The 12,876-nt window shown below is 41.6% G+C and overlaps 1 protein-coding gene across 3 annotated transcripts in view; it reads left to right on the forward strand.

The window, feature by feature from the left end:
• The first annotated feature begins 5,280 nt into the window (after positions 1–5,280).
• satb2 (SATB homeobox 2) overlaps positions 5,281–12,876 on the forward strand; it is a 42,353-nt gene continuing 34,757 nt past the window's right edge. For all 3 annotated transcript variants that reach the window (XM_071926384.2, XM_071926385.2, XM_071926386.2), the window contains exon 1: positions 5,281–6,009. The gene's annotated coding sequence lies outside the window, so the exon portion shown is untranslated. The remainder of the gene's footprint in view (positions 6,010–12,876) is intronic.

The following is a 12,876-nucleotide window of genomic DNA, read 5'->3' on the forward strand; positions in this document are numbered from 1 at the left end:
CCTCACTTTGCTTGGTAGCCCCGGAACCCTTGCTGCGCTACAGAATCCCGTTCAGCAGCGGGCTCAGTTGTCAACACGTCTGTATCTGCTGCTCTGGTTTTGTTTTGTCTGTTGACTCCAGCCTTCTCCTCTTCACCACACAGCCGCGCTGTTTGCACAAATGATGCCTCTGCTTGTCACAGTCACACACTTGGTAAGGTGACAACTTCTGAAAATCAGAATGAACAAAACCGCTTTCCTATGGCAAATCATCTCCGAAATATATTGGCCTAAAACAGTGGCGCAGCTGTAGGCCTGAATAAAAAATATAGGTAAACTCTGACCTCCAGTCATCATCATGAGGGAAACAACCACCAATGTAAACAAAACTTAATATTTTCAGAAAAGCATTCATTTATGTGTTTTTTTCCCTTAAAAGACCCTCTCCTCATTTAACTTGCACCAGTTTGATACGACTTACTAGGATGTGTACAATGAATTTTGTCATTAGGTTTTATGTCAGGCTAAAAAAAAGTATATTCCTCAAAAAAGGTGTGTAAACCCAAATAAAAACAAATAATGTGAGTAAACTGACTTTCAGTGGGTTTATCCTCCACTGCATCCCCACGCCTGTCCTTTCACCTAGATGCATCTATAGGCTATAACGTCAAGGCCAAAACTCCAACTATGGTTATTAATGCTGCATTTTGGTTGATCCATGCCAGATGCATTCTTCTCTAAATTATTCTGCTGACTTCTTGCATTTTAAATGAGCTTTGTGCCGGAGGTCTGCTCTGCGTAGAATCACTGGATCACTTTCTATAAATTGGCCTGGCCCTTGGATGTGAAATAAATAAAAGCATGTTATTCTTATGTTTTTGGGGGAGACGGTGGAGGGATGGAGGGATGGAGGGGGGGGGGGGGGGTGTGGAGCGAGGCGGGAGGCTCCGAGGCGCGCAGAGATGACATGCAGAGACCAGTCAGTCGCTCCAGACCGGCCGCAGCACCGAGTCCGTTTAGCCTCCATGAGCGGGCCCCCCACCTTCAAGCTCTTACCTCTTATGCTGTCGCCTTGGACACACACACACACGCACAGACAGACAGACACACACACACACACACACACACACACACACACACACACACACATACACATACATTTGCTTTTTACGCTTGTTTGCGCTCATGAGCGATGGTTCCTAGATTCCCAGTTTCCCAAGAAATGGAAAATAGATAGAGGGGGGGAACGAGTTAGTAAGTGATGCAGTGGAGAAGCTATGCAGGCAAAAGGATTCCCTAACCAGGCTTCAATTATTTACACCGCCTGCTGTACCCGAATAGCCAAGGAATGGCTTTGCATGATGAGGTGAAATGCACATGATGCAGTTAGTTAGCAGAACATTTCCTTGAATAAATACATTGCAATGATTTTCACAACCCGCACGACCCTCGCTTCACTGCATTTCATTTTCTTCTCTCCAGGATGAAGCCAAAACTGTAAATTTCACTTGTCTACACTACGCACGACTCATTATCTGCTCCCTTAAATTGTGCATGGCCTATCAAGGGAAATATTCTCTCTGCAAATATGATTTAGTGAGTCGACCCGATAACGAGAAAAATACGCCATTAATCAAAGTCTAATTTACTCAGAATGTTTTAATTTATAGTGATATTTTAGTGGTTGGATTATGTGTATAGGCTATTATTTAGTAATCTACTGTCTTTCTTAACAGCGTCTGCAGGTCTGCAGGACAGTAATTATCACTCTGCCATCATGATATATTTACTCCAAAATAACTTATACACGGGATTTGGCTTGCAGAAATGAATCAAATCTTTGAATATGTATCATGATATTGCCTGCACCTTCAAAACATCAAGATGACTAATTTGCCAAACGTTGCCAAACATTTTGCCAAAAACAACGCCAAAACGAGATATTTTGATAAGAATCCACCGAGTGGAACTCAAATTTGCCCAAGTTTTCAATTGTGCAATAATACAATTAATTTGAAAATAAATTTCGATTTTTTTTTTCTCATCAAAATAACATACAATTGGCTCTAACCCACAGGTCCCTTATTTTAGCGCTGATAAAGAATGTCACTACCTGCGACAAAAGGGAAAAGGTTTGCTGCGTAAATCTGACACTTGGTGCTTAATATCGCCTTATCCCAAAACCACAGACACGTCGGGTTTAACAGCTCGCATGGTGAGAAATAAAGCTTTAAGAGGATTTTACCACACTTATTTTCGGTCTCTAAGGAGCTTTTACAATGAAATTAAAATTACTGGCTCTACAAATCAGCAGCGACTTGTGAATACCACATGTAGCCTCATGTAAATTTCCTACATAGTATTTTTTTCAGATATCCAAAATAATTGTATTTATATAGTTCAAGGCACACACACACACTTTAACACTTTCACACTTTCTCTCTCTCTCTCTCTCTCTCTCTCTCTCACACACACACACACACACACACACAGACACACACACACACACACACACACACACACACACACACACACACACACACACACACACACACACTACAAAATCATTGCTATTAGGTCTATTGAGATTCATATTATTCGTCTGTAACCAACAAACGAGACATCCCTCCCACGCTGCTACCAAGCAGTCTCGCCCACGCACAGCGACATCATCATCATCGTCATTATCATATTTAATAATATTGACGAATGAGCAGCGAGAAGCGGACTGGCCCTCCGCCACTGTCTGCTTCTCGTTAATTCTTACTCTGCAGCCCTGAGAGCAGCAGAGCTGCCAAGTGTCGGTGTCTTGGCGCTGATAATCAACTTTCATTAAAAGGTGAGTAAAACGATCTAGACACATGGAAAATGCACGGAATAGAGAGTTTTATACAGTCTGTTTGGAGATGATTTTAATCTAACAGTTCGGTAATGTTGATGATCTATTGAAGTTTTCTCCTGTTGCTCTCTTTGTAAGTTGCTCCGGATACACGAGTGTCAGCTAAATGTCCAAAGTGTGAATGCCAATGTAAAGTGGTGAAGAATCAGCCTTCATAAAACTTGACAACTTCAGGCCTGCGCGGTTCCCTCTCCGAAATAGGTCAGGTTCTTATTAAGGCTGAACAGCTCAAACACAGTTCTGCTGTGGTAATATCAGCCAGCTTGGTTTCAGTAAAGGTTAGGCTACTATTTAGAGTATTTTACCGTAAAGGTCCAGGCTTCATTTTGACAACCAGTTCATGATGCAAATTAAATCTAAATTCAACCTGTTATTAATCAAGAGGACAAAACTCAGTTCACCAGGCCTGTGCCCCTACAGTTGCCTGTAATCAAAGGACATTTGCTTGCGTCTCTTGCCTGGACAGCCTTTACGCGCACGACTGGCGACGCACAGACGCATGGCGCACACACGTGGAACGGGTCTCGCTCACTAGTGGACCCCGTTTGTTTCCCATCCGCGTATTGAACACACACAGACCAGCAATAAGATGTAATCCATCCTGCCTTGTCTCTGGTACTCCCATATGATCTCAATGCTCGGTAACAACACTGAAGCGCGCCATGCATGGACACATTACGCACAGTCGCATCTATTGCAGATGTTGCAAACCTGTGGCTTCATTTGTGTACCTCAATTCCGTTGCGCATGCTCTTGTGATGTGTGCATGAATGTGCATGAAAGACTCCCTTGTTGCAGCTTACCGTAAGGCCACAGATAGTGGTACATGCGAATTTGAGCTACGGTAGTTTAAACTAAGAAACAAGAAGAACACCAGAAGGTAGTAACCAAAATAGCTATTGAGCCCTTCACAATAAAACTGAACTACGTAAAATGTTTAAGCGTGAACTGTTACACTGCAAACATGTCAACCTGAACATTATTTAGTCTCATATTTAGTATTAAAATCTTATTTTTCTTTAAACAAGTGAACATTTTGCCCACGGGGTGAGATAATTGCACTTGTTCCCAATGCAGTTTCACTTCTTTCAGCAACGTTCTAGAAATGAGCATTAACATCATGAAACAATGCAGAATAAAGCAGATCACTCCACTTGTATGAGGAAAATGACACTCCAATCAGGGAAGTCTCTGAGCTGACTAACATTGGAAACAAGTGCAATTATCTCATTCACACTGGCTGATATTTTCACCTGTTTAAAAACATAAGGTTTTAAGACATACTATTAGATTACATGACTTGTTAATACTGATATGTTTGCAGTATAAACGTTAGTTTTGCACTCAGAAGACAGAATTACATATAGGCCATTCTTCAGTGCCATTTGACCCTGGCTTCCTTATCTATTAGACACATGCAGTGACATCTGTCTATCAAGTCAGGTTTATCATTAACTGATATCGCCCAACAGTGCACTGCTGTTGTATTGACTCAGGGCATCTAATAACGAGAGAGAGAGAGAGAGAGAGAGAGAGAGAGAGAGAGAGAGAGAGAGAGAGAGAGAGAGAGAGAGTGAGAGAGAGGGAGAGGGAGAGATAGAGATAGATCATCCTGGACTTATTATTAGGCTACTGATTAACATGTATCAGCGCATGGACTTCAACTTGGGCGGATTATCTGCAGGATGATACTGGCATATGTGAAGCCTGTTGGGTATTATTAGAGGGAAGCTGCAACAGCGATAGCGAAGCGATAAGATATTGCTGCATGAGGCAGAAAGACATAAACGTGGGAAAGGGAACAGAAGAGTTCCCAGTTTGTGTTTTTTCGTGTCAAGGACCCCAAACAGTTACACATTACCCCCCTAGATGATATTTTGTTGCCGGGACCCCCTGTCTGAGAAGAGTTTTGTTGATAGGTATATGACTTAGAAAATTATTACATAACTTGTTATATTATAATCGGGGAGATAAGGGCGAGAGTCAAAATAGCCAGTCTTGTGCATTCTCACGTCGTGCTATAACGTATCGTGAATGAAATATCAATCAAATGAAACACGCTTTCATGCTGTCGAGGACCCCGCTGGGACCCTTCCAAGTCCCCCCTGGGCGCCCCGGATCCCGGTTTGGACACCTTTAGGATCGCCAGTCTCTGTCGTGTAAATTGTCTCTAGGCTATAAGGCTATCTCGAAGACATACGCGTTGATATCTCATTCTGTTTGGCCTATAAGCGAGATCTAGCCCACAAAATGCTCGCATGGGTCAGATTAGTATTGACGCCCCCTGCACCTCCCTCCCTTCCCTCTCTCTTCCCTCTCTCCTCCCCTTCTCTCCTCCTCTCCTCCCTCTATCAGTCAGTGCGCCCGTTGGCACAGGAAAGATTGAAAGTGACACACTCTGATTGGAAACCGGTACCTTTACACCGATAAATCCCGCGATTAACTCAGATATTCATGTGTTTTTCCCGGGCAGGTTTTTGTTTTTCTTGGGTTTACCAACTTGGTTTTGTTTCCATACGAGCGTTTTCCCCGATTGTGTTGCGTTATGCGCTTTTCTTTCTCCCGTGGATGAAGCCATGAGTTCAGAGGAGGACAGATTTGCGCCATAGAGACGTGTTTGAGCTAAAAGAAGGAACAAAAAAACGCGAAGGACAGACAAAAAAGTCCAGATTGCACCTATAATATCAAGTTTGGGTCTGCGCGCTCCAGTCCGGCGAAGGTTCCCCGACTCCAAACCACTGCTGCTCCTGAGAAAGACTCTCTCTCTCTCTCTCTCTCTTTCTCTCTCTCTCTCACACACACACACACACACACACACACACACACACACATACACACACACACACACACACACTTTCTCTCTCGCCACTACTTCTCCACAGACGATAAGCACACGCATCCTCCGTCCATCTCCTGTCTCCGACCATCTCTCCACTGAGTCCGCTGCTCTGCTGCGCTCGGCGTCGCCACCAGCAAGTTTTTCTTCTTTGTGGATCTCCGGTCCGACTCCAGCTCAGTCCTGCGTGATCGGTATCCGGGAGCCGAACCAAGCCCAGCCCTGGATTCAATACTCCTGATCAATGGACAGAGCCTCCTCAGCGGCCAGCAGCGCTACAGACACGCCGTAAACAGTGAGTAGCTGCACCGAGACCCCACACAGCAGGTCGCTCATGTTTATGGCTGCATGCTCCTCTGCAGGGTCACAGACCCCGAACCGAATGAACTATTTCAATCATATTGAATTAAATAAAAAATAGATTCATTCAATAATATTTGTGATATTGACCTAATACCGATATGACAAAAACTTTGATACCAACGTAAAGAATACGCTTCCCATTAGTCCCATTAGTCTATCCATTAGATTAAATTGACTATAGATAGCCAGTAGTGGGATGAAATTATTAGGCCTTATTATTATTATTAGTAGTAGTAGTATAGTATTATTATTATTATTATTATTATTATTACAGCCTATTAGCCTAACAATAGTCTAATAATTAACGGCTAACCATGTCAATATTATCATAATTATGATTACTATTATGATTAGCTAATAATTAATATAATAATTAATTTTGTACTAGTTTTATACTAAAGCATGGCCTATTTACCTGGCTACTTGACCCGTACATGATAAAGTTCAGTTATGAAGGTATCTTGGCATCGTGGTCTGCCTTGCGGTGTTTCTAATAATATTGTTTCTCTTCATATTTTTTTTTTACTAAAGCTTACTTGCATTTCAAACATTAAAAATACACCAAAAAAATATACATACAGCAATAAAATGTAGACCCATATTGTCAGTAAAACAATGAGGTTTATAGAATTTTTCTGGTCATTTTTTGCATTTGAGCACAAACGGTTTGTAGCCTCAGATGTTATTATAGCCAGTGTTTTATAGACGAAGAATTAACCGCACATATTCAGAATAATTTTCACCAAAACTAAATGTCTGGAAGTTATTTGTGTTTGTGTTTGTGTGTGTGTGTGTGTGTGTGTGTGTGTGTGTGTGTGTGTGTGTGTGTTGTTTTTGAATACAGACAGGTTTCAGTCTTTTAAAGAAAACAACACAACACGGTCTGAAAATGCATCACCAAATTACAACAATTCTGTCCACTGTTTAACTTTTTAAATAATTACTGAACCATTGTTTTGAGAGGTGTTAAGGGAGTTATTGATTAACACATAGTAGGTTTAAATAAAAGCATCGCTTCATTTTATTCTGCAGAACATATTCATCATTAAACTAGAAACATACAGTATTTACAGAACAGAGAGGTTTAGTGTATGATTTAAATGTTTAATTATATTTTCCGGCCGCTCTGAGGCCTTTAACCTATAGGCAACACCTAGGACAATAAAAACTTTCAAATTACCAATAGCCCTCTTGCTTTATAGCTACTTTATAGTCAGTTCAAAATGGATAAAATATGATCATTTAATACAGAGGCACAGTAATATAAAGAGGCATAGCAAATTCTTAAGCAAAGAGTTAGACATGACTGTCTAAATGCCAAAGCACAGGTCTGAAGAGGGACTTTGAAGAAGTTTTGGACAAAAAAAGGCCTATACTCTGTAATCAATAGAAACCGAAGCCAAATGCGTTTGGCTAAATGAGAAACAGTCGTTCCCCAGACCATCATGTCAAGAGCAATAGTTTGTGCTCCGCTAAAAATGCTAAAAGCTCTTGCCAGAGATTAGGCCTGAATTCTCAAGTCAATGGTGAATTAAAGAGATGCGCAGTTTTGTTAAAGTCTCCTATGGAAACATATGGGTCAGAAGCTTTAACACAAACAGCGTGGTAACATCACATCAGGTCACACATGGAGCCTGTAGGCCCACCAGAGAATAATGCTCTGCACCAAAGAAGTAACACAATACTCATTACTCCTTATTCATTTCAAAATGTATCTTATTACTTTAATTATACTCCCTGGGAGTAGTAATTCGTTACAACACTCGTTACGTTACTTTCCCGTTACAGCCGCAAAACTGGCGATTGCATCCTCTCTTACCTTTAAAAATCAGACTAACTCAGCTTTCTCTCCTCTAAATGATCAACAAACCGAACAGCGTTCATGTCCAATGTTCTTGTCATCACAAAAGTAATGACTATGGGGTAACTGTAACAGTATTAATAGAATAAATAATAATATTAGCCTAATAATAATTCGTTCCTGCAAAAAGTAATAACATTAGTGTGACGCTCTACCAGCCAACGCTGCTCGTCACCGTCGACCATTTTCTCATCTCCATAACGTCAATGTGTTTGAATAACCCGTGACCCTAAAAAAAAAAAAAAAAAAAAAAAAAAAAAAAAAAAAAATACAAGGTTTCCACGAAACTCTCGGAGCCAACCGCGATGAAAAATGAATTCGTTTCAGTCCGTGTGATGGGAGACTTTCTGCACCCACACCAGATTTCTGCCTGTCTGTTTAAAGTTTGCTTAGATGTTGAAAGTTGGCAGGGCGCGCGCACTTTCTCGGGACGTGAAGGGCTTGATCTGTAACGCTTTGTTAGCGCGGATCAAAATAGGGGAAAAGCCACATTTTTATTCAGCTTTCACTGAGCTGTACAGGCCTAATGTGAGTGTGATTGGTAGAGGCGATTTCCAAGTCTGGTGAGGAGAAGATTTTTTAAGACACTCATCTTGATGTGCACATTGTCTATGGTTGGAAATTTCATGCACTTTATGAAGACCCTGTTGGCCTTTTAGCTTGACTTTCTATAGGCTATACACTTTTCAGTAGCTAGAATATTTAGGTAGAAGATGATTGCCATTAATTATTTGTTTTTTACTCATTTAGTGAGGAGTTATTGTAACTTTCTGTGGGGCGATGTCATTTTGTAGGCTGATTCTCATGACTAATGTGAGTCTAACACACTGTTTTTCCAGCTAAAACAATACTATTAATTTAGACCCAGAGATTAATTACCTCATTGGTGCACAGGAACAAATTAAACACACTCTTAGTCCATCAGAAATCTCTCCCACTTCCAATAAAAAATTTCAATATCTCCCTCCTTCCTCCCTGCTCTCCCTCCATTGCTTTCCTGTGTGAACCCAGTTATCTGTTCACACGTATCAAGGGTGTGTCTGCGCTATTAAACTGCAGATTAGATAGTGGGGAAGGTCTGTGGGGAGAGAGGAGGCTCACTAATGATACTCCTCTATCTGGCTACGGGACCCGTCCCACTCCACCTCTCACCGCTCTGTATACTCTCCCTCACAGATAACTATAATCTAATGTCTCTTATTCAGCCTCGTGCATATTTCATCTGACGCCCTGCGGCTTGCAGTGCGCGCTGATGATGAATCCATGTTCTTTAAAGCCCAGTAGAATAGAAGAATACAGTGGACAGAAGACCTGCCTCTGTTTTTCCAGCTTGTTCTTTGGGGTCAGTTCGTCCTCTTCCTCTTCCCCCACAGTTATTCCCATTCTGGTGAGGCTGGTGTACGTTGCGGTGGATGGGTTTGGCATCGGTGTGTGTGTGTGTGTGTGTGTGTGTGTGTATGTATGTGTATGGGTGAGTATGTAAATGTGTGTGTGTGTGTCTGGGTGTAGTAAATGCGTAATTTCGCTGGGATGTTAAAGTAAAGTTTCACCTAGTTGCCGTTTTCATGGGAGCACAAGACAAAACGGCAGTGCATCATGTCTAAGCTCCGACAGGCTGCTCCTCTCGCACTGTTTAAGGGAAGCGTGTGTGTGTGTGTGTTTGTGTGTGTCTGCGCACGTGTGTGTTTTGTGCATGTGTCCGTGCATGTGTGTTTGTTTCTCAGGGTCTTATTTGTCTCTTATGTGTGTGACTGTGTTGTGAGTCAGTGTGTGGTCCCTGGAAGTGTTAAAGCAGAGAGTCTGTGTAGCGTGCTGGCTGTGGTTTGTGTGGCTGAGTGTCTGTCTGTGTGTGACTGTGTGTGTGCGTGTGTGTGTGTGTGTGTGTGTGTGTGTGTGAGTGTGTTTAAGCATGCGTGTGCATCCTCTAGCTGGAGGGGCGAGGCTATAAAGCCTCACTGTTAACTCTTTATCCTGTATTATCAAATGAGATGTTTATGAGAGAGCTAAACATGTTCGCCAGAAGGCCTTTGTCTCGCCCCCTCTCCCCGCTTATTTTCCTCTGTGTGTGTGTGTGTGTGTGTGTGTGTGTGACAAATACAATAGCACAAAATTTGCGCAATCATATTAATGTGCGTGTGTGTTTGCCATAAAGGTCTCTCGCCCCCTCACTCCAACTCTTACCCATTTCACCACATCACAACACTCTCTCAGTAACACATCTGATGGCCATAAACAACAAATTCCACAATAATGTAACCTTCCCTAACAGCAATCATTCCTCATAAACAGTCACATAAAAAGTTTAATTTTGTTCTCCATTTTGTTTTCAGACTTTTTTTTTTTTTTTTAATTCTGTGAATCATAAATTATGGAAATGACTCTTTTTGAATGTGTTTCTGCAGCTAGGAGTGGAGGTGCAAGACGTAGGCTGCAAATGTACGATTTGGTGTGCATTAGTTGTGATGAGAGTGTGTGTGCAGGTGTGTGTGTGTGTGTTAGCCTACCATGCATGAGGTGAATGTACAGTGTTGAACAGTATTTAAAGCTTGCTGATAGGCAGTCGTGTGTATCTCTGTATGAGCATATGTGTGTGTACATACAGTACGTGTGTGTGTGCCTGTATTTGACAGCAGGGCTTTTAATATCGCCCCCCCCCCCCCCCCCCCCTCCTCTCCCCATCTTTTATCTGTGCTGCAGAGCCAGGCATTAGCCAATAGCTTGATAGCCCTGCTATAAAAGTGCATCTTCAGTGGGAAGAGCGGCCTATCTGCTGACATTTTCCTATAGGCAACGCCTCTCCCATTCTCCCCTGCTATCAGTGCTAATAATGTCCTCATAGGTCATTCTCTCTGTGTCTGGTTTGCATGTTTAAGGCACAACGCTTTATTAGTAGAGTCATATCACAACGGTTAGAGAGATACTGAGCTAGCCGGTGCAGAGGCAGTTAGAGCAGGAGACACAGCAGCGAGGCTATGTAAGTTTCCTCCTACCTTTCCTTTTATTGCAGTTTTCGTGAAGTTGGTGTTTCCTCCTGATACCTTTCATTGAGATTCACTCACTAGTTTCATATAACCAAGTGTTATTTTGTGACGCGCAGGTCGGACATCTTCTGCTGTCCGGCTAACTGTATTGACTTTCCACTCATCCCTACCCTCGTTATCCTTCTCTCTGCCCTGTTTCAAATATCTAAGCGTTAGTGTGTGTTAGTTTCAGAGCTGCAGTACATTGTTTGCTTTGTTTCCTCTAGACCTACAACTTATTACAATGGCTGCTCTGAAGGAGTGTGTGTGTGTGTGTGTGTGTGTGTGTGTGCGTGTGTCCGTGTGTGTGTGTGTGTGTCGGGGGGGTATGAGCCAACACAAAGGAACACAGGCTTCTTCTTCATTGTGTCTTAAGAGCTGATTGTATTGCAGCGACTGGAGAACTATTTTTATTGCTAGTTTATCTATATTCACACCTAAATCGGTATACTATCTGCACATGTTGCCTCATCAAAGGCATAACACTAAAACAGTCGGATACGACCGCGGTAGGCTTTATTAAGTATTTTTCAAACCCCCAATCCAGGCTCAGAGAAAACACAAAGAGCTGGGAAGAGAAAGGGGGCACAAGACAAGATGGCAGAGATAAAAAGAGAAAATAAAATGAAACAGTGACAGGAGGAATGAAAAACTGGAAATTGGAAAACAGTTTTCATGGACGGTTCCAAGTTCCTTTGCTGCAGCCCCTACTTTACACTTCTTTACAACAGTCATTATACCGTATGTCTTTCAAATGGATGGGACTACCAATCAGTGTTTGTCAGCCGTCTGATTTGTAGAGTTTAGACTGGCTTTGAATTACATGTTAGCCTCTGTTTGTGTGTGTTTACGTCTTTGAGCTCGACATATTGTTTATAGGTGTGTTTGTTGTTGTGTCGTACTCTTCTATTTCTTTGGGTGTGTCTGCATTTTTCCTCTGCAATCTTGTCTTTGGCCCTCAGTATGTATTTGTTATGTCTAGAACATGTAATAATGTGGAATTTGATAGTGGCTTATCGTCAAAACGTGATCATGGCTGAGTATCAAAAATAATGCAGGAGACAAAAAGCAGAGTGTATTTTAGTGTTTTTCTGTTAAATATAACACTCTCTCAGAGCAGAAATATTTAGAGGTGAGGTTATTACACTTTTATTATCAAAAGGACAATGAGCATGTAATAATGCAGAATATGATAGTAGCTTATCTTTAAATCTGGTTGATAATATCTTTGTATGCGAGATATAGTAGGATAAAAAATGATCTGGAGAATGAATTTTAGTGTTTCTCTGATAAGTATGACAGTTGCCCAGAGAGGCAATATGTTGGGAAATGTGTCATGACCCTTTCCTTATCAAAAAGGCATTAAATTTGTACCTGTCTCCAAAGCACAAATATAACTGCTCCTCTTATCGCCTCTCTATTAACTGCTTTGACTATCACATCCTTATCAACCAGCATGGCAGATGGATGTAGGATATAGATGGTGGCTTGTGTTTATAACAATCCTATATCAATACCTGTGTTGTTAAATCTATGGCCATCAGAGCCATTGATATATGATGTATACCGTCATAAGGACAGTTATCAAGTCTTGCCCACACTTGTCTACAGTATGTCTTTACAGCAAAAGGTTATTGCTCAACACGCCCATAATAATTGTATAAAAATAGATTAGCATTTATCAGTCTTGTTTCTGCATAAAAGAAGTGTGATGACGGACGGGGAGGTCCACACCCTATCTATTATTTACTGCACATTCGGCACCGTTTTGATGTGGTTAACATGTAAACGCTGTACATAGAGAAGGAAGGAAAGAAAGAAAGAAACAAACAAACAAACAAAGAAACAAACAAACAAAGAAACAAAGAAGCAAAGCAAGACAGAAGGGTTTTTGTAAAGAAAAAGAAAGAAAATGTAG

This window comes from Centroberyx gerrardi, chromosome 10 (genome assembly GCF_048128805.1).
Source record: "Centroberyx gerrardi isolate f3 chromosome 10, fCenGer3.hap1.cur.20231027, whole genome shotgun sequence".
Lineage (NCBI taxonomy): Eukaryota > Metazoa > Chordata > Actinopteri > Beryciformes > Berycidae > Centroberyx > Centroberyx gerrardi.